Source organism: Mauremys reevesii, linkage group 3 (assembly GCF_016161935.1).
Source record: "Mauremys reevesii isolate NIE-2019 linkage group 3, ASM1616193v1, whole genome shotgun sequence".
Taxonomy (NCBI): domain Eukaryota; kingdom Metazoa; phylum Chordata; order Testudines; family Geoemydidae; genus Mauremys; species Mauremys reevesii.
The window spans coordinates 63,876,505-63,901,615 of record NC_052625.1 but is presented as its reverse complement, the minus strand read 5'-3'; the positions used below and the strand labels follow the sequence as shown (position 1 = coordinate 63,901,615).

General features: G+C 51.4%; 1 protein-coding gene across 9 annotated transcripts in view; it reads left to right on the top strand.

Annotated features, from left to right (window-relative positions):
- The window catches only part of SLC29A1 (solute carrier family 29 member 1 (Augustine blood group)), a 57,340-nt gene that overhangs the window by 10,926 nt on the left and 21,303 nt on the right, over positions 1 to 25,111 (top strand). For 4 of the 9 annotated variants that reach the window (XM_039531157.1, XM_039531153.1, XM_039531156.1 and 1 more), the window contains one exon: positions 2,121 to 2,283. The gene's annotated coding sequence lies outside the window, so the exon portion shown is untranslated. Of the gene's footprint in view, positions 1 to 2,120; positions 2,284 to 5,827; positions 6,242 to 7,311; positions 7,504 to 11,516; positions 11,622 to 22,057; positions 22,121 to 23,107; positions 23,440 to 25,111 lie in introns of those variants that run through there. The other 5 variants (XM_039531154.1, XM_039531155.1, XM_039531161.1 and 2 more) reach the window with 5 other exon arrangements.

Below are 25,111 nucleotides of genomic sequence, written 5' to 3'. Positions count from 1 at the left end.
TGCTAGCATGGGGAAGGGAGGTGAGGAAGGGGAGCTGGGGAGGGAGGTACAGGAAGCTGCTGGCGTGGAGGAGGGAGGCAGTGCAGGGGGACTGGGGAGGGAGGTACAGGGGGCTGCTGGCGTGGGGAAGGAAGGTGGGGAGGGAGGTACAGGAGAGTGGGCGAGGGAAGGGGGGCTGGGGAGGGAGGTACAGGACAGGCTGCTGGTGTGGAGGAGGGAGGTGGGAAAAGATCACTTCCAAAGCTGGCCTGTCCAGGTGAGGCACCATAGACAGCACTCTTGGCAGAGGGGCAGTTGCTCCCCCCATGGGCCTGTGAACTGGATGGAGTGGAATGCCCCTTACAGGCTTTGGGGGGGGCAGAGCCCCCGGCCATCAGCCCATGCCCTGCTTCCTGAGAGAGCGAGTGGCCATCCCCTCGCATCCATATAGGGGTGTCCTTTGGTCTAAATGAGTGTGGGAGGAGGAGTCTGGCCAGGAGCAATGACCGTGTGACCCCCAACAGTGTCAGCATTTAGGGGCCCTGCCCCTCAAAGCCTTTAACTCCCCCTCCTCCCCAGCTGTGCCAGACTGCTCTGGCGAGTATAGTGACCAGGGGCTCCCTGGAGCTGCAGTTTGGATTTAGCCTCATGTCATGCCAGTCCCACAGACCCAGGCTCCTCCCCCAATCCACGGGGCACTAGACACCCCTGAGCCTGGCTCTGCTGTAGGGCTGTGGGGAGGCAGCTGGGCTGAGCGGCCTAAGGGGGCCCCTTGCAGGGCCGCTGCCTGACTCACAGACAATGTGGCTTTGTTTGTGCCCACTGAGCCAGAAAAGCAGAGCCCAAACCCCACTGCCCCTCCCAGGACAGCAGGGATGGCTAGAGTCCCACAAGGCCTCACCCAGCAGGGAGCGCCAGGGCCAGAGGGGAGGGGCCAGGACTTCTGGCCAGTGTGGGAAGCACAGGGTTGGTATCCGTTAGTCTGTCTGAGCACCCCATCACTGGGCTTACTGCCTGGGGAGGCCTTCTGGGCACAATAGGCAGCGTCTCCATCTGCATCATCAGGGGCTTAGAGGCACAAGCAGGCTGCCTTGTCTATGCTCCTGCGGGGCACAGAAAGTGCTCTTATCCCCCAGAGGCTGTCTGGGGCACAGTGAGCAGCCCTGTCTGCCTGCGGGGAGGGAGGGAGTCACAACAGTTGTTCTGCTTTTAGGAAGGGAATCATACATGCAGGTGCTTTCTGTCATTCCCCAGCAGAGGGCAGTCATCATATGCATTGGCATTGCCACTGAGCCCTGTGAAAATATTTTTCTGTGTATAAAATGCCCCCATGTATAAGACGACCGCCACTTTTCTAACCCAAAATTCAGAAATCAATATTTTAAACATAAAAAAAACTTACTTCCGTGTATAAGACGACCCTCAATTATTAGTCTAACGATTTTAGGAAAAAGTAGCGTCTTATACACGGAAAAATACGGTAGTTATTAGTTCTGATCCCTGCTGCTGGAGCCAGGGCTGGGTATAGACCCCCACAATACAGCATGGACCTTACCCTGCTTGGCTCTTAGCTAGGAGCTGTACAATAAAGCCAGTGATAAAGGTATGAAAGGGAAACATGCAGGCTGTGTCTGGAGGACCTTCCTGGCACTTAGCTGTGAATTGCCTCTCCAGAGAAGAAGGCCGTAGGCTGGACAGAGCTCTGGGGGGATGTGCTATAGGGCCTAATCCTGCCCTCCTTGGGAGGGATTAGGTGGAAGCTACTGAGGCATCTCCCATCTCTGATTTCTCTGCTGATTTGAAGCCTCACTTTTTTCCACAGTCTGCTCTAGTCAGCTGTTTCTAGCAAAAGCTTATTGGAGAGGCAAGCAGGGGTGGAACTGTGCTGGCTTATGGCAGCTGGGCAGACCAGAATACTCGCCTGCTCTCAGCATTCAGCTAAAATAAATCTGTAGCCTTGGAGATTGTGAAGGAAAAAATTAAAATCACGACTCAAATATCCGCAATGCCAGAGTTTTCAAAGAGCCTGATACAGGTGCTCTAGGACAAGTGAACTGCCCCCATTCTTCTCAGTGAAGTGTTAATTATGACACAAGGTGAGGAGAGTGTAAATGTCAGCCTTGTTAACTATTTCACTTCAGGATGAATCATGCAAGAAAGGAGAGGGAAGATCACACTGAAGATCTGCACAGTCCATTGTGAGTGGTGATGCTAGTGGGTGGAACTGAAGCTGTGAGCGGAGCTTGGGAGAGGACTGTGACATACTCTTCCCTGGAAACAAACCAGCCTGCATAAATAAACCAGGTTAGTAGTTTCCCAGTTCCCCTGCCACCTCTCCCTCACTTTGTGTTCAAACACACAAGGGCCAGGCTCTGTCATCCTCTGTCAAGGAGATATTCAGCCAGCCAGCCAGCTCCCCCTGGCTCTTTCACACGGAACCTCTAACCTTTCAGTGATGGTGGATCTGCCATGCCCATGGATCTCTGACCCAGCCTGGTAAAGTGAGGAGGTAAACATAAAATAATGTATCACCCTTGCTCTGTTCCCCCTCCCCAGAACCTAAGGACACACCAGGCGGCTGCTGTTGTTTCTTGGGTTGGTGTTTTTTAATAGACACACTTCTCGTATTGTTTATTTTTGTCTACAGATGAATCATCAACAGATGTTAAAGTCTCATTTTTAACCCAATTCCTAGGCTCCTGCTTGTGGGTTTATTTCCCATGGTCAGTAACCAGCTGGCAATTGAAATAGTTCCAGCGCCACTTATGTATTCCTTGGGACAGCTGATTAAAATACACATACCCCCTTCCCCTTTTTGATAAGAACAGCAGTGAAAAGGCAGTCATTTTCTGCATCTGTAGGGACATGCAGAGTATGATTCTGCTCCAGATCTGCCCTTTCGTCATGGCTGTGCCCTGAGCCCCGCTCCTGGCCACCTCTATCTGTTTTTAACAAACTCTCTGTTGGTTTCTCAGCAGCCCCTAATTCTCTGCGCTATTCACAGCTGGTGATTTAAGCGGGTGCATCCAGTTTTGAGATGGGAAATGCCTGTTACACCACTCAACCCATTTCCCCCAGAGCCAGGGCAAGGTTAACATGTTCCAGTTTCAGGATCAGGGCAGGAGCTGCTGCTGCAGACTAGTGCTTGATCTGCTGTGGGGATCCAAAGCTGTGCAGGGCTTCAAGGGGGCAGCTGCCTTACACTGAATGTGTCCCTGTTACTGTCTTCCCCACTGCAGCATGGCGTGCTCTGCAGTGCACGGCTGGTGGTGTTAAGACCAGGTGTGCTTGGGAGACTAGATTCTGGGTCTCCTGACTGGCAGTGAGGGATTAGCTCAGCAAGCTGGCCCCAGGTGTGCTAAGAGAGCCTGCGGCCAGCGAGGGTTTCCCCCATGCCTAAGGATGCAGACCATGGCAGAGTGTCTTGCTTGGCTGGTTTTATGGTCTTGTTTTCGTGTTAATGGGACACTAATGACGCAATTCCTGTGCTTCTGCCTTTGTTCTCGCAGAGCCCTTTGCAGCAGAGTGACCCCTTGGCATCCTGCCGATAGCTGCCAGGCCCTGGGAGCTTAGAACAGGAAATCCACTTGGAGAAGCCCTGAATGGATTTGGTGCCAACAGGTGCCAGGTTGAGCTCTGCAGATGGATGGCCTCTATGCACAGAGCAGGGGACTTGCTGTAGTGTTTCTCATCCCTGCTCTGCAGGGACCCTCTCTAGACAGGAGCTCCATCTTAGTGGTTCCTTGGCCTCTGCTGAAACTGCCAGCAAATGGGCCAATGAGTTCCAACAGTGATGGTGGGTTTTGTGCCAGGGACACATGTCCACCGGGAACTGGGCTGAGAACCCACCAACTCACTTCACATGTGGGCCCTCGAACATCTGTCAGAAGGGGACAACTCAATCACTGCTGACAGGAGCTATAACTGGAATCAGCAGTAGCTTAGAGCAGGGGTAGGCAACCTATGGCACGCCTGCTGAAGGTGGCACGCAAGCTGATTTTCAGTGGTACTCACACTGCCTGGGTCCTGGCCACCACTCCAGGGGACTCTGCATTTTAATTTAATTTTAAATGAAGCTTCTTAAACATTTAAAAAACCTTATTTATTATACATACAACATTAGTTTAGTTATATATTATAAACTTATAGAAAGAGACCTTCTAAAAATGTTAAAATGTATTACTGGCACGCAAAACCTTAAATTAGAGTGAATAAATGAAGACTCAGCACTGCATTTCTGAAAGGTTGCCGACCTCTGGCTTAGAGGATAATGGCTCCTTGCCCCCAGCCTCCTATGCTCTCCAGTACCTTCTAAACTGAGCTCTGTTTTGGAACAAAATGATGGGAGGGGTGACCCCAGGACTTCTTGGTGCCAACTGGCAAAGGGCATGGGAATGCATAAGAATTACAGGCTTGTGATTCCCCATTTGTAGGTGTCTATAGATCCCTGTCTCTGCTGCTCTTGTCTATAGAGGGGAGGGGTGCTAAGCAGCCCCAGACTATGTTACAACAGCAATACTAGAGTTTGCCTGTGCATTGGGGAGCAAGCAGGTCTTCACTAGCAAGCAAAGTTTAGTAGCTAAAGAGGTTTGGAAGTCTGGATGCTTGGTTCTTTTCCAGGCTCAGTAAGGGAATATTGTCATGTTATTAGAGTGGGAGACTGAAACTTTAGAACTCCTGGATTTTGTTTCCAGTTCCACCACTGACTCATTTGTGTGACGTTGGGCAAGACGTTTCATCTCTCTGCGCCTCAGTTTCTCCATCTGTCGCCCCAGGATAGTGCTCATACTCTACATGTTATCGAGGGGTTGTGAGGGTTAGTTAATGAATGGTTGTAAAATGCTTCAGATCTCCAGACCAAAGTTTCTATATGGGTGCAAAGTGCAAAGGATTCTAAACACACTGAGCTCATACAAATATTGACCAGCTCCCAGGGCCCTAGAAATTAAATGTTGGCCAAGGGGAGAAAAATAAGTCCTGAGATTATCTGGTGTATTGCCCAACATCTAGGGCAAATCCAATTTTCTGCTGTGCCCCTCAAAGACAGGTGTTTGTTTTTTCCCTTTGGATTTTGTTACTTAAGTAGAAGACACTGAATGGCTGAAAACAAATGAAGCTTTCATTAAACATTTTGCAGGAAATGGGATGTGTAAAAAGAGATCATGTAGCACATTTATTTATGGAGTTAAAAAAATAACTGAAGGGGAAGGATACAAATGGCCCATTTGTGAGGAGTTTTCTGTCCAACGCTCCACACTTTGGAAGGTTTTGGAAGCTCCAGTGGGCTGGATCATGGCTCTGGTGCAAGCGGGATTGGCATGTAGCTGTGCCACCCTAGAAGCAGTGCAGGGGGAGGTTTTAGAGAGGAACAGCAGCCTCTTTGCTTCCCCCGTGCTCTAGATTTGTTGCTGGCCTGTAGCAGAAGCAAATTGTGATGGCACCATGAGGATTCAGCTGTGTTAATGAGAACATTACAGGGGCTGGAGCCAACACACTGCCCTGCCCTGCCCCACCTCACCCATCAGGTCAGGAAGGAGTAGTGGGCACACCGCCCCCAGTTATGCCTGTGTGTCTTCCCTAGGGAGGCTATGCAGGGATATAAGGGGGGCTGTTACTTCCCCTTAGACTCCAAGGCAGCGATTGTAATCCAGGGCACAGTTTAGCTCAGTGTGCAGTAGCTATAATTTGTAAAGTTTTCAGTGCTGATTCCTGCACAAAGCCCTGGTTTTCTCCAGGATTGAGCAAAGGTACCTTAGGTTTATGTGGGTGTTTGTTCCTGCCAAATACCTTAGACGCAGTGCTGTGATGATGCGTGAATCATTTTTGTTTTTGTTTTTTTTTTGGTCAGTGACTGAGATATTATTGGAAAGGTATTTGGCAAGACCGTAGCTGCTCAAGCCGGGGCTTCTAGCTGCGTATGGATTAGGTGGAGTCACAGGATACAGGGTGATTCATCCGCCTTGTAATGAAAACCCTGCCACATGAACTGCGAGTCACCAATTACACTTCAGATCCAGGGCTACTTAACAGAATTAGCGTCACCTTCTTCAAAGGCACTCTTGTCTCGTGCGGTGATGTGAGTTACGCGACAAAGGCAGCGATGTTCGTAAATATCACTGAGCGGATCCTGCCCTGAAATGACTTTCTATTTACCTTACTGAGTGAAGCCTGCTTCAGTTCTGCCTTTGGCAGTTGCCAGAAGTTGTCGGTTCCTGGGTGAAGTTTAAAGAAGTAGCCCAGCCATTTGGGTTTTCATTCTTGGGTAAGTTCTCATAACAACACTGACTTGCCTGCCTGCCTTGCAGTGCTATTGTAGCCGTGTCGATCCCAGGATATCAGAGAGACAAGGTGGGTGAGGTAATATCTTTTGTTAGACCAACTTCTGTTGGTGAGAGAGACAAGCTTTCCAGCCACACAGAGCTCTTCTTCAGGTGTAAGCACGAAAGCTTGTCTCTCTCCCCAATGGAAGTTGCTCCAGTAGAAGATATTACCTCACCCAAGGCCCTGCTCCTGCAATTAGATCCACAGGGGCCAAGGGTTTGCCTGAACAGATCCAGTTGCAGAATCAGGGTCTCTGTGTGCATACAGCACTTTGAAGATGAAAACTGCTATGTCCTTCTGTCATTTCCTACACGGTGCTGGGCTTGTGTCTCCTAGTGGTCACTGGTGGCTGCTGTGCGATTTGGCACTAATGGATTTTAAGCCTAAAGACTCTACTGAAGGGAAATTAATTCCTGTGCTTGGAAGCTCTGGCGTCTCTTGCAAGGTCTATGAATGAATTAGATTATGTCTGTCGAGCACTTTGAAGCTTGAAAGCACTAAATACAGTGTTGATTGTGGACCCTTTGGGGAACACGGTAGGTTATAAACATCCAGTCCTGAAGTAGAAATTTCCTATAACATCCTCCCAGATGGAGGTGGTGTCTCCCTTCCTCTTGCATTCTGACTGTTCACATCCCTGAGAGCACTCGCTTCCTGAAATTACAGGGGCACGAATAACAACTTTGTGGATGACTTGCTCAGAGTGTTTGTGGAAGCTACAGCAAATTGTTACCTTGGATTTTTGCTTCGGTTTACAGTTCTGAGCCCTGAGTCCAGAGGTCTCAAGAGGACATGCGGTGCCTGATCTTCAGAGGGGCTGAGCACCCATAGACTTCAGTGGGACCTACTGGTGCTTCTCAGACCCATTGCGCTTGAAACAGAAGGCATATTAAGTTAGAGATCATTAACTCTTAGGTTCACTGAAGCACAGGGACAAGTCTGTGTCTGATCTTGTTTGTTTGGTGGTTTCTGAGTCTTTTTTTTAGGTTCTGTCTGTCTTTACTCCCACAGTAAGATTTTTCCCTGATAGAGTTTCCATCGTTCAGGACATGTCAATCTAGAGGGGAGAACGCTCTGAGAAGTAGGCTATAGGACAGGCTCCATCCACGCCTGGCAAGATGGGTCTGAATTCTGCAGCATGACCCCTTGATTCTGCAACGTTCTGATGTAACAGACGGGAGATGCGTTAAGAGCTTCATTTATGTGAGAAAAGAAGGCTTTTAATAACTTGGATTTGAAATGAATAATATCCTCAGATCAGCAGTCCCTGTGTTGTTTATTTTGATATTCAGTCCCCAGCTCATTTCAATGTGCCACACAGTTTTATACTGAAATACATAACTGCATCAATGGAGTAGTGAAGGGGCAGCTGTGGAGGTGGTTTGATACTGTGGGATAAGGACGTTACCTGAATGCCTCTGCTAAAATTATAGCAGTAAATTAGATAACAATGTTGATTTCTAATTTCATCATGAGTAGGTCTCAGAGTCAGTGCCTCGTTGAGGTGAATGGATGGTTCACCCCTCTCCGAGCTATTGTTTCAGGCTGTTTGCAGATTCAGGCATCACTGCTTTGGTTACTTTTGGATCATATTTTCAAGGCTTTTTTGCAACTATAAGGACTACAAACATATTTTATTTTATTTTATTTAAATGAAAGTGCAGTGCTGGAGCATGATTCTTCAGCCAGGGTTGGATTCTGGAACATATTCCACAGCCGCAGAAGTCTGACTGCAGAGTGTAATCTTGCCCTAGGAGATGGAGATGCTGGGATCTACTGGAGGTTTTTCCATCTCTAATTTCTATCACCATCTGAAGCTGATGAAAAGTTGGATTTTTGGGGGGGGGGTGTTTCTTAATAACATAAGACAGCTGCAATAGAAGGGATTTTCAGTACGCAGCAATAGTTGCAACTTCCGTTTCCTGCCATTGCTGTTGGTCTTCTGACCTCATTGTCTAGTTGAGTTACACATAGGAAGGGGTGCTGTGTACTGAGAGCATATGATTACTTTTGTGTGCCAATTTCCAGGACATGAGCAGAGGTTGCTTTTATTACAACGGTGTGTTTGGAGCCAATATAATCTAATCAGTTCAATCACTGTATATCACCTGGAAATAAGACTGATTTGTGTTTGCTCTGACCAATGGTTGGCTTGGACTTGGGTTTGTGGTGAGACAAAGTAACTGATTTCTCTGATGTGCCCCATATAAGATTTGATTTAAAAAAAAAAAATCTAGATCTCACGATTGCAAAGGTGACCCCAATGGCAGGCCGCCTAAGTCTGTAGACAGGTAACTTGAAACAATAGCTCTGTAGGAGTAATGACTAACCTATAGATATGGGGTGGACGGTTAACCCTAGTGATGATTGAATACAGGTATCTCTCTATTGTGCATCCTGTAGGGTCAACCCCTACAATGGCAAAGAAAGAGGTGGACAAATTGGAGAGTCCAGAGGAGAGCAAAAAAAAAAAAAGAAAAAAATTGGTCAGAGGTTTGGAAAATCTGACTTATGTGGAAAGTTAAAAAACTTGGGCATGTTTAGTCTTGATAAAAGAAGATTGAGGGAGGGACCTGACCTGGTAATACGCATCATATATGTTAAGTGCTGTTATAAAGAGGACAGTGACCAATTGTTCTCCATGGCCTACCTGAAGGTAGGACAAGAAGTACTTGACTTAATCAGCAGCAAGGGAGATTTAGGCTAGATAATAGGAAAAACTTTCTGGCTATAATGGTAGTTAAACTCTGGATTAGGTTGCCAAGTGAGTCTGTGGAATCCCCATCACTGGAGGTTTTTTAAGAACAGGTTAGACAAACACCTGTCAGGGAGAGTCTAGGTATACTTAGTCCTGCCTCAACACAGGGGGCTGGACTGGATGATCTCTTGAGGTCCCTTTTCCTACATGTCTATAATTCTATAATGCATTTAGAGTAGGTGCTAAGTGGTATTTCTAATGGGGATGGCTAACTCAGTTTAAGAATATACCTTTTTTTTTCTAGTCCAGACATATCCTAAGGGGTAAGCCTCAGCAGAAAGACCTTGCCTAGACTAGGTTTATGATGTGATATTCGCTTGCTGAAGCATGACCTACACACATTTGAGGGCTGTGTTTTGTTTTACTAATATAGTTACACTGGTGCAACCCCTCCTGTGGATGTAGTTATGTTGGTGTAAAGGTGCCTTTTACCAGTGTAGCTTATTCCAATAAGGAAGGGGAATAACTATACTGGTCTACAGCACATTTATACACAGATGGCTGTGTCACACTAGGAGGTTGCACTGCACTACATGTACCAGTATAGTTAAAGTGATACAATTAGGGTATGTCTATACGTCCAGTGGCGCAGCTGTAGCGATACGGTGTCACTTATGTCTCTCAGCGGGGTGGAATAACATAAATTTTGCCGACATAGGCTGTAACGTAGACATAGCCCTGGTGTGTAACCAAGGCCTAACTAGCCCAAGGCACATTTCCTTTAACACGTTAAAACTGCTTGAATTAAAGCCGAGGCCTCATTTACACTAGGAACTTACATCGGTATCACTATGTCTCTAAGGGGTGTGAAAAATCCGGGTGTAGACAGCACTAGGCTTATGGAAGAATTTTTCTGTTGATCTAGCTACCGCCTCTCAGGGAGGGGGGGAGGATTACCTACGCTGATGGGAGACCCTCTCCTGTCGGCAGAGGTAGTGTCTACACTGAATGCTGCGGTGGCGCAGCTGCTCCTTTAGCATTTTAAATGTAGACATAGCCTTAGTCTCTCTGCCCTCCAACATGTGCTAACGTCACACCTTAGCTCCTTGTCTAGACAAAGTCTGAGACAGAGTGAGCATATGTGTTCCAGTGCTTTGGGAAATGTATTGCAACATGCACCCAGCCTGGGGACAGCCAACGTGGGACGTCAGCCAGAAGCTGAACTGGTCTGATGAGGTAGGCAGAGACTCGCACTGGGGAGGTTGTGCGTAGAGGGTTGGGCTCTGTCAGTCCATGCCACTTTGTTTTGAAGAACAGTTTTCTGGAGCAGAGGAAGGATGGTTTATTGGTTCAAGCACTGGCTTGGGAGCCAGGAATCCTCTGCCCTGACTCACCGTGTGACTTTACACAAGTCATTGTCCCCCTGTGTGCTATAGTTTTCCCCATCTGCAAGCTGAGGAGCAGGATACTAAACCACGCAGCAGGCCTGCAAAGCTAAATTCATTGATGTCTGTAAAGTGCTTTGGGATCCTCACATGGAAGGAGCCAAAAATGGGCAGAGCAGTCATTATCGAGTGATGTTAGAGCAGCTGTTTGGAGTAGCAGCGATTCTGAGAAACAGTTCTGCTCCTGGTCCTGTTCATTCCTCTCCCTGGCTGATGCATGCTGGGGACAAGGATGAGAAAATAAGCTCTTTGCCCCTTTGGAGGCTTCTTGCTCCTCTGCATGGGGGCTGTAGTGGAGATGGCAGTGCTGTGACCCTCAGGATCCTACGCTCAGCTGGAGAATAAGACCAGGAGTAGCAGGTGAGGGGGCAAAGAGCCTGTTTCTGTGCCGAGGCCCCTGTACAGCGCACAATGAATGGAGAGGAGGAAGCCAGCTTGATTCCCAGCAGAATTTGTAGGAGTTGTCGGTGGCTCACCAGTCTCTGGAATGATAAATACACCCTGGCATCTCCTGGCTCCTGCTGCCTGTTTAATAGGCACCCAGGACAGAGTGGGGTTTATTGAAGAGGAGAAGGGCCCTCTGCCAAGGGCTGTGGTGCCTGGCAGACAACTCAAGAGCCTTGTTAAGATTCATCCCCACCCAGCCCCTAGCTTTGGAAATATCCATGACCCACTTTGGGCCCTGGGCTGGCTCCTGAGCGGAGGAGACTGCACCTGGTGCCTGCAGAGGGGAAGAGCAAGGAACCCTTTAATGGGTGGGCAGCAGAGAACAAGGGGGGGGTGCTCACCAGAGAGGAAGGACTGCTGGCTGGGAGGAGGAGAGGGGGATTGAACAGCTGGGGAGGGTGCCAGCCATGAAGCGGAGAGGAGATGGGTTGGAGGGGGATAGAGGAAGGTGCCAGCCTGGAGCAGAGGTGGGGTGCCAAGGAAGGAGCGGGCAGAGGGAGGGTATCTGGGGAAGGAGAGGAAGGGGCCGGGGGCAGTGAGGGCACCGGCCTGAGCCGAGGGAACAGGGAGGGCGGTGGGCTGAGCCTGGGGGAGGGGAGGGAAGGAAGGCGGGCAGTGGGCGGGGCCGGACCAGCCGGGTGGCTACATGTGGTTCCCTCCATCACTTCGGCGCTCAGCAGAAGCGCGGGAGCGGACGGAGGGCGCGTCGGAGCGGGGCCGTCCCGGAGCAGGTGGGTGATGCTGGGGCAGCAACCCCCTTCCTGCGCCGCCGCCGCCGCCGCACCGGGGCAGGCGGGACTTCAGCCGGCGAGGGGCGGACTGCGCGCTCTGGGGAAGCCGAGTCCCCGGCTCATCCCCTAGTAGGAGGGGAAGGGCACCGGATCCCGGTGGGGCGAGGGGGTCTGACCCGCCTGCCTGGCTCGTGGATAAGCGGGGGTGGGGGAGGGCGAGCTGCTCCTTGCCCAGCGCATGGATCCCCGGCACTGGCGATGGGACGGCGGGTGTTGCGGGTCGGTCTCCCCCACCCCCTTCCCGCAACTGGCTCCCCCGTCTCTCATGCCAGCCACGTGTAAATCTACTTCCTGGAGTAACAGAAGCAGATACTTTCCTGGGCGCGTGTCCCTGTTCACCGCCAGTGTCATCGCTTGGACGCATGAATGTCCCAGGCACAGTAATCTGGCGGCACCCAATGTACTGGGCACGAGTAGGGAGGTGCCAGTTGTCAGTTCCTTCGAACAGGGCAGGTGGGCAGAACGTGTTTGGAGAGTGTTTTTCCTAAAGCCGAGCAATGGCCATTAATCTCTGCGGGGCTGCTCCCTCTCAGAGGTGGGGCTGAATGTCTCTGTAATGGTTACTCCTGGGGTGGTGGTGGTGTCCCACCTGCATCATGCAGCTTGGCCCAGATGCAGGACTTTACCATGTACACCGTTGGCATTGGGCAGGGTGGATGTCTTCAGTACCCACGATGGGGGCGACTGTTTGGGGCTGCTCAGGTTACAGCTCTTATGTCTGTAGTACCAGCCAGTGTGTGTGGCACTTTACAAACATGCAGGATTAAGGGACAGTCTCAGCCCTGAGGAATATCCAGTGTGCCGTGGGCAGATCCAGCCCCGTAAGGAAGCAGGCAGTGCTGGAGGGGAGAGCGGTACTGGAAGGGGAGGTGGAAGAAGGAAGCTCTGAAGGAGGGTTGGTGTATGGAACTAGGGAAGCTGCTGCATTCTGATGGCTGCGGGGAGCTGCAGCGCGCTCTCTGTAACCCCTTTGTCTCATATTGATTCCAGTGGGTTTGGAAGGTTCTTGTGTAAGAGGAGCTGGAGGGTGGGCTGGGGTAGCTCCCTGTATCTGGCCGTGATGCCTTGTCTCTTGCACTCCCCCTGGTTAGTGGCTGTAGGGGGGGTGGCCAAGGTAGGAATTGCTCTGAATGGGGTGATGACACCATGGAAATTTTAGTGAGCATCTCTTTTCCTGAGAGTGACAACTGCATTAACAGTGAGTCTGATAGGAGCAGTACCAGAGACAGCCACACTGGACCCTGCGTCCACCGCTCCTTAGTAGACTTTATAGAAGCCAGATGGGGCATCCCAACCTTGCTGGGCACTAGTGCCAGTTCGGCTGACTAAGATCTCAGTTGTACCAGCCATTGCCCACTGTCTGCCTTTGAATGGGGCACCTTCAAGCTGTGAGTTGGTGGGGGGTGGTGACCAGGCTCTGGGGGCTGGCGCTGAGACTCATCATTGAGGTCCTGGGTAAATGAGCCTCAACCCCCAATCCCAGGCCTGGTGGGTTCCCTTGGGTTAGAGGCATGCAAGTCATTCAAATGTCACAGCTGGGATGTGCTTCCCTTTTCATCCCGAGCAGCAAGCTTGCTTCCCTAGGCCAGTCCCTCGAGCTGCCTGCTCCAGCCAGCTCCCTCATTGTCCAGGGTCTATGCCAAAACTTGAAGTCTCCAGTCTCTCTTGTGCTGCTCCCCCTGTCTCTGTGGCAGCAGCTAGCTCCTGCCCTAAATAGCTTGAGTTTCTCAGGGCTTGTCTTCACTCAGTTAACTTGAGTCCTGTCCACACAACCACAACCCTGACTGGAGTGGGGCCTGTCGGGGTATAGGCTAAAGCTTGAGTGAGCAAAACTCAACATCAGAGGGGTAGCCGTGTTAGTCTGGATCTGTAAAAGCAGCAAAGAATCCTGTGGCACCTTATAGACTAACAGACGTCTGTCTGCCACAGGATTCTTTGCTGCTTCTTCAAAACTCAACAGTCGCTAACGTGACTGTTCTGTAATGTGGGCACAGGCTGGCTCCACCCAGGTGCTGCTAGTTCTCCAGTGCCTTCCCACAATTCACTGGGAAAGAATTCAAAGAGCGGCTCAGCTTACTGCAGCACAAGGAGCCATGGGAAACAGCCCCAGCAATCATAGGGCTAGTCTACACTACAAAGTTAGGGTGACCTAGCTAAGTCACTCCAGGGGTGTGAAAAATTCACTCCCCTACGAGACGTGTTCAAGTTGACCTAAGCCCTGGTGTAGACACTCCTAGGTCGATGGAAGAATTCTTCTGTACATCTACCTATTGCCTCTCAGAGGGGTGGATTTACTGCAGTGATGGAAGAACCCTTCCCGTCACTGTAGTAGTGTCTACATCACAGTGGTCTGACTGCAGTTGTGCTGTTGTAGGGTTTCTAATGTAGGTGAGTGAGTGCAGAGCCAGTGAAGACACAGCAGCTGGCGTGTTATGTCATAGTGTGGCTACCATCACTCAAGCAAGGCCAACTCGAGAGGAGTAACTTGAGCCTAGATCACTCGAGTTAGCTCTGCAGAGAAGACAAACCTTCAGAAATAGGAGTTGGGTGAGAAGGAATCTGCTTCAACCCACTCAGCAGGGCTGGGATCCGAAGCACAGGAAGTGAGGAGCTTGGGTCTTGCAAGGTGTCCCTGGGCCTCCTCCCCTTCCCAAACTATTTAATGAGAGGAGGAATCCTGCCATGAGGAAGTAATGCTAGTACCTCATTATCTCCTGGGTGAGGACGTTAATGAATTTGCTAGCCTTTGAGGATCAGCATTATTGTTCAGTCACTTGAGGTCGCGGCCTGGCCTGGCCTTACTGTGACTTCCTGGAAGCCAGAGCAAATGGAGCCAGGTCTTCTACATGCAGTCCAGAGTCTTCCACTCTCTGCAGTTAGCCCCACATCCTAGGTTGTCCAAGGAGGAGGGCGCTACTAGCTGTGACAGAAAGGGGAGCTTTCAGGGCTACAGACCCTGGACTGCCAAGGAGTTGGGAGCTGGGGCTTTCAGGTTCCCATCAGCTTCCCAAAGAGCAAGGAGCCAGATGGGCCAGGGGGCAGCAAACCAGAACCCTGCCTGCTTTCTGTGGCACCTTCAGTGAAATGGAACCATCTCCCCAGAAAGCTTAGATTTTGACAAATCAGCATTCTGCGATGGAAAGCCAGTCCCACGGATAATTTCTGACCAGCTCTAGTTGGGAGTGAAGTTCACAAGGTGGGGAAACTGGGATGTGCAGAGGGAAGAAAGGAGAACACACAGGCAGGGAAGAGGGAGAGAAACAAAGGAGGGTGGGGTGGGGAAGAGAGAGAAATGAGTCAGAAATAGTCATGGCTCTAAAGGGGAACGTGTTCTCCCACTGAGTGATGCTGGGCAAACAACTGATCATCACATAGCTTGCTTAGTACATAAGGGCATGTGCTCCTCTTGATCTTTGTTCAAACCATCCCTGGGAGAGCATTGTCCTAACCTCACACCCCAGCCCAGAATTAAAATGGAGTTCACCCATCTCCGCAGTGAGTTAACACCTTTGCCACAGACCTCACAGGCCGGCGCAGAATCTGAACTGTGCCACCTTGCCTGGCTTCTCCAGCTGCTTGCATTGTTCCAGCTGGAAGTGAGATCTGAGTGTGCGCCAATGGCCCACCCTGTTTAACTACTACAGGGAGAGCCCAGCTATTTCCATCCACCCTGGAAGCCAGATAACGCAGTGCTGCTACGGGAAGGTCTAGTCCCTACTGCTGAGTGGAACAGGAACTTTCTGTTCCACAAGCCTGCCTTCCAAAACAGCTCACCCTGAGATCCCTTCCCAAGAGGAGATGGAGATTCTCCCAGAGGCCTCTGGATTTGCTGCAGCATGTCTCTATCACCCCACCAGCCTGTGGTAGAGATTCCCTAGGGAAACAGACACTCCACCCTGTGAGACACCTATAACTATTCTCCAGGGGAATTTTCCATGTCTAGACCATAGAGACGCATCCTGGCCCTCTCTTCTTGGTCTCTGCTGAGCTGGGAGTGCAGGAGACCTGCCAGTTCTGGTTTCCAACCAGCTGCGTCTGATTCTGGTGCCAGGATGAAGGCAACGCCTTTTTCTTCCTAGAATGTCTTGCATCAGAATACAGATGCGGGTTTGATGCCATTTCTGGTGAAGCCAGCTGCTGTGGTACTCCCATGGTATTGCTCTGTGCATTATACAGGGACTTTATTCTTATTTATTCTTTATTCTTATTCTTATCCCTTATTTGGTGCCTGCAATAAGCCTGCAGCGCGCTCTCTCTCTCTCTCTCTCTCTCTCTCTCTCTCTGACCGTCACAACCCCATCAGCTCTCAGACGCTAAGGAATGCTCGCTGTAGGCGGAGGACTCACGGGCGTGACTCTGTATGTGGCAGGCTTTCTCAAAGGATGGAACTCAATACCCTAGTATACGTTAGGGTGTGCCATGCTGCCGAGGGGCCTGACCATTTGTGCTTATTAAAGATCTCAAGACACTTCTGTCAAGAAGAGGAGCATTATTAACCCTGCTGTTTTGCCCAGACTGAAATTCAGGCAATTCAGCTTGGTCTCTCGAAAGTCTCCCATCCAGTTCTGGTTGTAAGTGGGACTCTCCTTCATTGCCTGTTGTACTGTGTGTTCTTAAACACTGCCCGATCCCCAGTGGTGGCAGGAAAGGATGTGGTTGCTTGGTGCACCGCTGGTAAAGCTGGTTGGGAATGGATGCCGCTGTTGTTCTAGCTGGGTAGAGGGAGCGGTGTGTCTCTGAAGCCTGCTCAGGGTGGTGGCTAGTTGGGCTGGTGTCTCTTCCTGGGCAGAGGGAGGGGAGGCTGCAGGGCGCAGATTGCTCCCCCCTGCTCTCCCACCAGGCCCTACCTCTGGGCTTGCTCAACCTCAACTCATGCAGACTTTCCACTGAGAGCCCTGCTCTCTGGCCAACCTTCCCTCTCCTCTCTGTGGGACTGCTGGGTTGGAAGGCCAGAGAGAGACTTCTCCTTTTAGAATTGCGAGCCTAGAGAGGTGCTCTGTCTGAGGAGTGAGGGGATGGCCAGCCCCAGTGCTAGGACCTCACTATCAATTCCATTTGATGGGGCCCCTCTGATGCTGATGTAGCTGGAGCTGCGTCCTGGTGCAGAATGTAGCTTCTGCCAGTAGCTGCTGACACCAACCAAGCCCTGCAACTCCCTGTGTTGGGTACATCCTCCAGGAACTGACTTCCAAATAATTGAAGTACTCTAAGACAGTGAGAGAGCAAACTGGTTTGGTGGGCAGAGCACAGGAAGTTGATCCAGGAGCTGCTGATCCTTTAGCCTGGCTCTGGCACCTTGTCCCTTTGTGGCTCTAGTACAGTCTTTGTTCCTTCTCTTCTCCTGTAAAGTACAATCCAGGCCACTCGACTGAGGCATCTCCTCACCCCAGCCCTGTCTAGACAGACGTGAGCCAGTTTCCTTTCTAGGCTGGAGTCAAGGCCCCTGTGGGATCTTTGTAGGAAGTGTAGCCCACCCTAACATGGCTTCGGTGCATGCTGGAGGGGGATCATTTCTTGGCGCTCTTCCAGGGCCAGCCAGCTGAAACGCATGATGATCTCATTGGTGTGGCCTGGCCACCCCCTGCTCCTCTGTTACTCCGGGCGCCCCCTGTCACACCAGGAGGGCTGCCATGATGCAGTAGATAGCAGGATTCTGCACCGGCTTTTGGAGCAATAATGATCTTTGGGCAAAGGCCGGACCTGACGGGGGGACCAAGCTGAGCCATTTCTGATTCTCCCAGAGCTGGGGGAGGCTGGGCCTCATCCCCTCCTGTCAGTTACTCTCCACTGTAAACCTTGTGTCTGGGGCTGAAAGGAACTTTCAACAGAGATAAACTCCAGCCCCATTAAATCACTTTGCTGTCTAAACAAAGACAATAAGCACGGCACATGTGCCAGAAAGCTAATAATTAGGCAGCTTTCCGCCATTGAGCCCTTTATCAGTCATCCCAGGCCATAAACATTCCAACACATATAGACTGTAAAGACTCTGGGACAGGCTTTACTGAGACTCTGAGCCATCTCCGGGTGGGTCAGCCTGTGCGCAGGGAGGGACTGGCCTGCTCAGGCCCCCTCCTCAGAAGAGAGGGGCTCATGGCCTTGCAGCTGTGCGTCTGGCTAGCAGTGTCTCCCTCCTGTGGGAGAAGACAGAGTCCCCACCCTAAAAAGCTTATAAGCAAATAGTGCCATGTTGTTCAGATGTCCTCACTGAGCTGTGGGTGGCTCTCCTGAGACCAGGACTAGGGCCTGACTTTCAGAAGAGCTGAGCACCCACAGCTCCAGTTAAAGCACATGGGAGCTGGGCCCTGCATTTCCCAGGCCCATGGTCCAGCCCCAAAGCCTCTCCTCCCTCTGCCTCTCTCTCCCTGCCCCGTTTCCCATTATGGGGACAACACAGGCATGTCCCTTTCCCTCCCAGAGCACCAGCTGCATGGGGCTCTGTCCCTGTCTGGTACAGAGGGAGCGGCCAGTTGGTCTCTGGGAGCTGGGACCCAAAATAGTTGCTGCATTTCTGTCACGCCCATGCTAAGAACTGGCCATGACTGGCGGAAAGGGCAGAAAATCCCAGCCTCCTTGCGACCTGACACCCCGCTGGGAACAGCTGGTTGATCTGAGCGGGGAGCCTAGCTCCTAGGAAGAGCCCCACAGCCCCGCCCCCCCATAATCTTTGCAACTTGGGGAAATGGTAATGGTCAGCCCCCGGAACATTTTGTGCTGTTTTGGCTGCATTTCCCCCTCCACCACTAAATTGGAACCAGCTGCAAGTCTCACGTGGGCTCCCCAGCCCAGCGGCCTCCTAAAAATAGCTAAGCAGGAGCAGCTGGGTAGTAGAAATAGCTCAGTGGGAGCTACACCTTCACCAAAGAGGGGGAGCGGAGCTGCATAAGTGCAGCAGCCCCCAGCTCTGCAAGTGGCCCCTTGCCTTCAGGGTCAGGGCAACCCTCACTCCGCATTTCCCCAGGGAGCCGGGCTCTAACCTGCTGTGGGCAGCTAAGGCTTGGGGGTGAATTACAGGCCAGAGTCGGGGAGCACAAAGGGTGAGCGCCAGGGAGAGGCTGCTGGCTGTCCTAGGCTTCTGAATGTTCTCTTACAAGCCACAGAATGGCAGCTGCTAGCCTGAGACCAGCTCAGGGCAGCTTAACCCAGGGGAGGGGGATGCAATTCCCAGCCTACAGCCGGCTCCACACAGCTGTTCCCGGCTGTTCCAACACCACTGGGCTGCTCCTAGCACTGTAGTTCCACCTGGAGATGATGCTCGGGGAGAAGTGGGCCCAGCAGACATGGCCACTCTAAGCGAGAGGGAACAAATCCATAAATGCAGCCACCTCTGGTGTGGTGTGTCTCACTGATGGGTGAGCGATTCTTGTCTCTATGAAAGGAGCCATAGAAATGTGACTTATTCACGGGGGGCGGGGAGATTCCTTGTCAGGGTGTTTGGCTCTGAGAGCTCCCGGGCACTTCCCCTGGGGGGAATATAAGCACCTTTAATGCTGGGGGGGGGCCCCTTCTGAAATCCCCAGAGCAATCGCAGTCTGCCTCTCCCTGAGCTGCTGCACCGGCCACACGAACACAGGAGATGGGCACCTGAGGAAAGCTAGCACCAGGCTGCTTAGAAATTGTCATGTTGGAACCAGCCACCCCTGCCCTTTGAAGGCAAAGAAGGCCCAGGCTGCTCTGAGCATCAGCAGAGGCGGGGGCCCAACCCACTGAATAGTAGCTGTGCAGAACAGGCCCAGTTCCCAAGGAGCAGGAGGTTATAATCTCCCCAGGCACCCTCTCGGTTGCTCTGCCAATCCACACTAGCTTCCCATCTGCCCCTAGTTGCTTTCCCTGATTTGACTCCGTCCTGAGCCTAGACCCTGGTGCCAAGAGTGAAGCAACAAGGTTGGAATCCACCCCCTCATTCCCACTCCCAGCACCTCCAGGGACCTCTCGCCTCCTACGCACACTGCCCCTGGAAGGGGAATTTACTCTCTCCCCCCATCGCTGCCCAGGCTGGTGAACTGGGGGATAGTGAGCAACTGCAGGACTCTGCGGGGGCGAGGGTGTGTGAAAATGGGGGGTTCAATGCTAGTTTCAAACTCACAGGCAGCTAAGGGTTAGGCCCTGGGGCAGGGATCAGTGGGAGGGCAGGGAGGAGAGCAAGGAATGTGTGTGTGTGCGCGCAGGGATCCTTGGGGCTTGGCATGGGGAAAGAGTGAGAAGATCTGTGGAGGGGTGAAGATCAGGGTGCATTAGGGAAGCAGGAAGCAGTGTGGGATGATACCACTATGCTGGATGAAGGCTTTCCCAGCACTACTGCTGAACAAGCTTTTCCAGCTACCCCATTCAGCACTTACAGTAGAACCTCGGAGTATCAACAGCTGGGCTGGAGTTTGTTTGTAACTCTGAACAAAATGTTATGGTTGTTCTTTCAAACATTTACAACTGAACACTGACTTCATACAGCTTTGAAGCTTTACTATGTAGAAGAAAAATGCTTTTAACCATCTTAATTTAAATGAAACAATCAGTTTGCTTGCCTTGTCGAGTCTTTTTTTATTTTTTTTAAACTTTCCCTTTATTTAGTAGTTTATGTTGAATGTAGTACTGTGCTGTACAGTATTTGTGTGTATGGTTTTTTGTGGTCACTGCTGCTGCCTGATTGTGTACTTCCAGATGCAAATGAGGTGCATGGCTGACCGGTCAGTTCGTAACTCTGGTGTTTGTAACTCTGAGGTTCCCCTGCACAGTACCATCTTTCCTTTTCCCGCTGATGTCCGGTATCAGAGGGCAGCCCTGTCTGCAGCACCCCCGGGTGGCAAGCCATGGTATGATGTGTGTGGCCTGCCCTTAACGTCCCCCTCTCAGGCAACCCAAGAACTCCAGTGCAGGTTCTCTTGCTACAATAATGCCCTTCCTTGGGGCAAGTTTATTATCAAAAGTCCCAAACCATAGTCCATTTATCACCCCAGTGCAAGCTGTCCTGAAAATCACACATCCTCTCAGCCATGGATGTAACGCATACCACATCCTGGCATCGCCCGCCACACCCCGATTCTGTCACGCCTCCTGTCTCTCTGCCAGGACAGCCAGCCCAGCCCTTCCTCCTGGGGTGCAACCCCTGTTCTTCCCAGCAGGAACCCCCCAGCTTCTCTACTGGCAACATCCTTGCCAGGGAAGCATCGCTCACTCTCCCTGGCCCGCTCTCAGTTCTTCTGGCATGAGCTTTTGGGCCCTGGAGGTGACAGTGGGTAGGCCCCTCCATTGCTCCTCTGCCTTCCACCCTCCCTTGTCCCCAGCTCCAGCTGGAGCCAACAGGCAGCTCCCGATGCTGCTGCTGCTCCTCCAGCCCTGGCTCTTTGGCTTGGTGACATCAGCCAGCAACCTTCTCTTGCTGCTCTCCCGCCTTCAGCCCTCTCCCACGTTCCAAACATACAGGCTCTGGTAGCACTAACTTGCCTCGTCCCTTGTTCCTCCCCGGCAGCCCTGACTCACCAGATATTTCTCTCAGGGTCCCTTCCGGATCTCTGATAGCACCCAGTGCTGCCCTACCCTTTTAATTGGAGTGAGCTGATGAGGCTCAGGTGCACTGGCCCCGCTCTGCCCCAGGGGCAGTGCCAGCCTGTGACAGCTGAGCAGGAGGTTGGTTAGGATTCTGGAGACTGCCAAGTAAGGCCTGGGACTGACTGCTGCCTAGCATGGTGCTGTCTTGGAAGCAGGACCATGGGACACAGGTCTGAACACTTGAGCACTGGGTACAGGTCTGGATGCTGGGCGGGCACTGGATATTTAATAGACCAATATTAACTTCATGGCAGAGCCTCCTTCTGTAAACCCTCAGTGACCTGGCTTGCATCTCCTAGGACACTTCAGTGGCATCTGCTTCTCTGAGCAGGGCTGACCCCCTTCCCTCCCTTCCTCGGTATCTTACAATCAGCTGCTCTTGGCTCTTCCTTGTTGTCGCTGTGGTAACCACTTTTAATTTCTCCGAAGCCTGTTCTGACCTACCAGGGTCCTAGTTCTGGTGATCTTAGGATTTGGGTAGGAATGGGTCATTGTGACACAGGGCTCACTGTTCTTTACAAACAGCTCCTGTCTCAGACCTGACAAACTCACTCCACCTCATACACCATTTTCTGGGTGTTTATCCATGAAGGGTAGCATGTGATGTCTCTCTATTGAATGCTTGTAACTTATAACCATTGTGTGTACGGGTAATGTTTAAGGAATAATGTAACTATATTGAAAGCTGTGCCTTATGGTCTTGGGGTAAAAATGAGTCCACAGGGAATCATGCATCTTGGTGATGACCCATTCAAGTGGAAGGGAACATTCCCTCCCACTCTCTGGCTAGCTGATTATGTCACATATTTCTCAATTTTCTATGATTGCAGCAACTGAGAACAGTCAATGGAAAACCATCAAAGACAAACTATAAACATTGAATCCACTTGGAGGTAAAAAGGAAGAATACAACAGATGGGGTCACCCTGTCTATGATATGAAAACAAAATTCTGATTCATTCTATCACAGCGTGGAGAAGGATACTCTGCATTCCTTCACCGAGAACGTCTTGTTGAGCGAGCGTGTTTCATAAAAGATTGGACCTTGGTTCCTCTGAAGTCAGCCCACTCTGCAACAGACTGAACTTGGGGGAAAACCTACTGTACTAAGTAGGAAGGCCGGTGGTCTCAGGGAGCTAATACCTAGCCACCACAGGCAAGACTCCTTTGCTCTGGAGGCAGCAGTTCCCAAGTTCTGGGTACCCCGAGAACCATCACAGTAGGTTCTAGGGGAGAAAACTGGTCCAGTCAGCAAATCAGTTCAAATGTGTATAGATCTTTCCTTCTGCAGGCTACCAGTTTGCCTACCCCAGCCCTTAGACTCCCTGAGTGAGTCTGGAGCAGAGCGGAGACAACCTGTGTGTGGCTAACTCTGTGGAGATAGTTAGCCAGAGTTCTGCCCTCCAACCTGTCTGTATCCCTACTGTGTTACACTCAAGTGGCCAGACCCTTGACTTCTGGACAGCCAGAATGCACACAGATTTACTGCCTGTGTAGAAACAGTGCCTCCCACCCCCTTCATGAGCTTCACCTCCGTTCAACACTCTCCTTCACACACACAGCGTTTCTCCGATTGCTCCAGTGCAGCCACTGTTGGGGTGGAGCGTGGCAGCCTTTTAACAGTACACAGTGACATGGCACAATTTTTTTTAAGCCGGGAATTCAGTATCTGTTTGAAACGGCAAGGGAGAGTGAGGGGGGCTGAATGGACTTGCTTGAGTTGGGATGAGGCCAGAACACAGGACCTAACACCCTGCATCGCCAGAAGTGATTGGGAATCTCTAGCGGGCATAAGTAATCGGGGGTCCCTGTGTGACGTCTCAGTGAGGAGACAGGCGCTGATCCACGTGCTTGGCATCCACACTGAGAGTAGCTTATCTCCGCCCCTCTGACGTAGCAGGTTGTCAGGAGAGAGTTCTTGATCTTTTCTCAGAAAGAGGCCCTGGGTCAGTTCTTGTATCTGCCCTTCCCCTTGTGGGACTGCTCAGATACCAGCTGCAGGGCCTTTACGCACCTCCCTGAGCTGCTGCTCCATGGAGTTTCTGCCCAGTGCAGCCTGAAGGGTCTGGAGCGACCTGACTGATGGAGACCCACCTGCCCTCTTGACACCAAAGAGAGATTTACCAGCTTGGGCAAGGGGGATCCTCACCTTGAACCAGCCAGTTGTTCCCAGCTGCAGGATCTAAGGTCTGCAGCTGGGTTTAGACAACAGGTCAGTTTCCATTCTGTCACATACTGCGGTAGCAGGGGGGTTGGGAGATTGCTGCAGCTGAAGGGAGCCGGGAGCATGGGGGCTGAGTCCTACCCCTGTTGTGAGAACACAGCATTGTTTGTGCTGTTATTTAAGTGGCTGGAATTGTGTTTGTGGGAGTCTCTCTAATGGTCTATTTTATATGCCAGTCTCTTAGGAACTGTTCCAAAATGTGTGTAATTCTGGGGGAGCTGGGTGCATGCTCAGTGCCCAGGGCACAGAGAGCATGAAGGAGCTATCGGGAGCACCTGGCTGGCAGGGTGGGGGCACTTAGTAACGGGTTGTAGGCAGGGATCCTAGAAGTCCAATCTGTGGGGAAAATTTACCCCAAACTCAATGGGCCAGCTCTCCCTTTTTCATGGGAAAACTCTTTAGTCTGGTGTAAACACAGAGTCTGATTGTGCTGTCAGTTACAGCAGGGTACAACTGAAGTCACTCCAGGCAGCAATACTGGATTTACTGTACAACTCAGATCAGACTCTGAGCCCGAGGGCCACTTCTAGCGGAACTGTGTGGAACGGTTGGGAAGCAGGTGGGACCGAATGCTCTAGTAAAGCTGTGTGACTGGCACTGGTCTGGCATTGGAGGCAGGGGTTGAAAGGAGTTCGTCTTATGCACTGAGCAGGGAGTGTGTGGCGGGAGAAGTAACTAACAGGTGGGTTTAAGATAAAGCAGCTCTTCAGTTTACTCTGTGCCCACCCATGAGTTGCTGCAACCAGCCGAGCCCCTCAGAGTGTAACACACATGCTTTCTCCACACTCACCTGGTGCCAGATCAGTGTCGGTAGCACAACTTTACTCCAGGCACCCACTTACAGCTGTTTGTGATCATTTACACCCCATCGGTAACTAACCACTGGTACTGCAGCCTTGGATTCTCCCTGGAAAGTCTGTTTCTCCTTTCACACCAGTGCAAATCAGGAGGGATTCCAGTGAGGTCCAGGCTGGGTGAGTCAAACTGGGTCAGAGATGCCTGGGGAGCTGGCTACATTTGGCTCCTCAAGTAGTGTGGGGTGCACTGACCGGATATGTTGGCTCAGGTCCTGCACAGTGTCAGGAGCTGCTCTCATTAGCTTTGGAAGGGGCTGGTGCAATGGGCTGTAGCATGTAACTCAAGGCATATCCCAGCCCTGAAACACTCCCGTCCCACTCCCCTCCAGACTTCTGGGCAGCTGAGATAAGAAGGAGCCGGGTGCTAGAAAAGATATAAAACACCTTGTTTATATATAGAGAGTGTGTGTGTGTGTAATATATAAAATATACAGAGAGAGAGTTCCCCCAGGGAGTTCCCACTGGCTGCAGAGTTCCCACCTGAGGCTCTGCGGCTGAGAGGGGCTGGGCTCGGCTCACCCTTTCACTCCCAGAGTGTTGGGTTTATGACTCTCCTTCAGGGCTGGCTGATTTCACACTCCCTGCCAAAGAGATGAGGGTGTGAGAATGGAGCGGGACAGGACAGGGTCATGGCTGTGGACAATGCTAGGAGCTGCTGCAGGGTCCCTGACCTGCAGGAAGGGGGTGCGTGTCTGGAATGAGAGTCTGAGGGCTGTCAGCAGCTTTGCCGGGGCGAGAGAGCAGGCATTACTGCCCCCATTAGAGACACCCAAGCAGGGGGGGAGCCTGGTGTCAAACTGCCT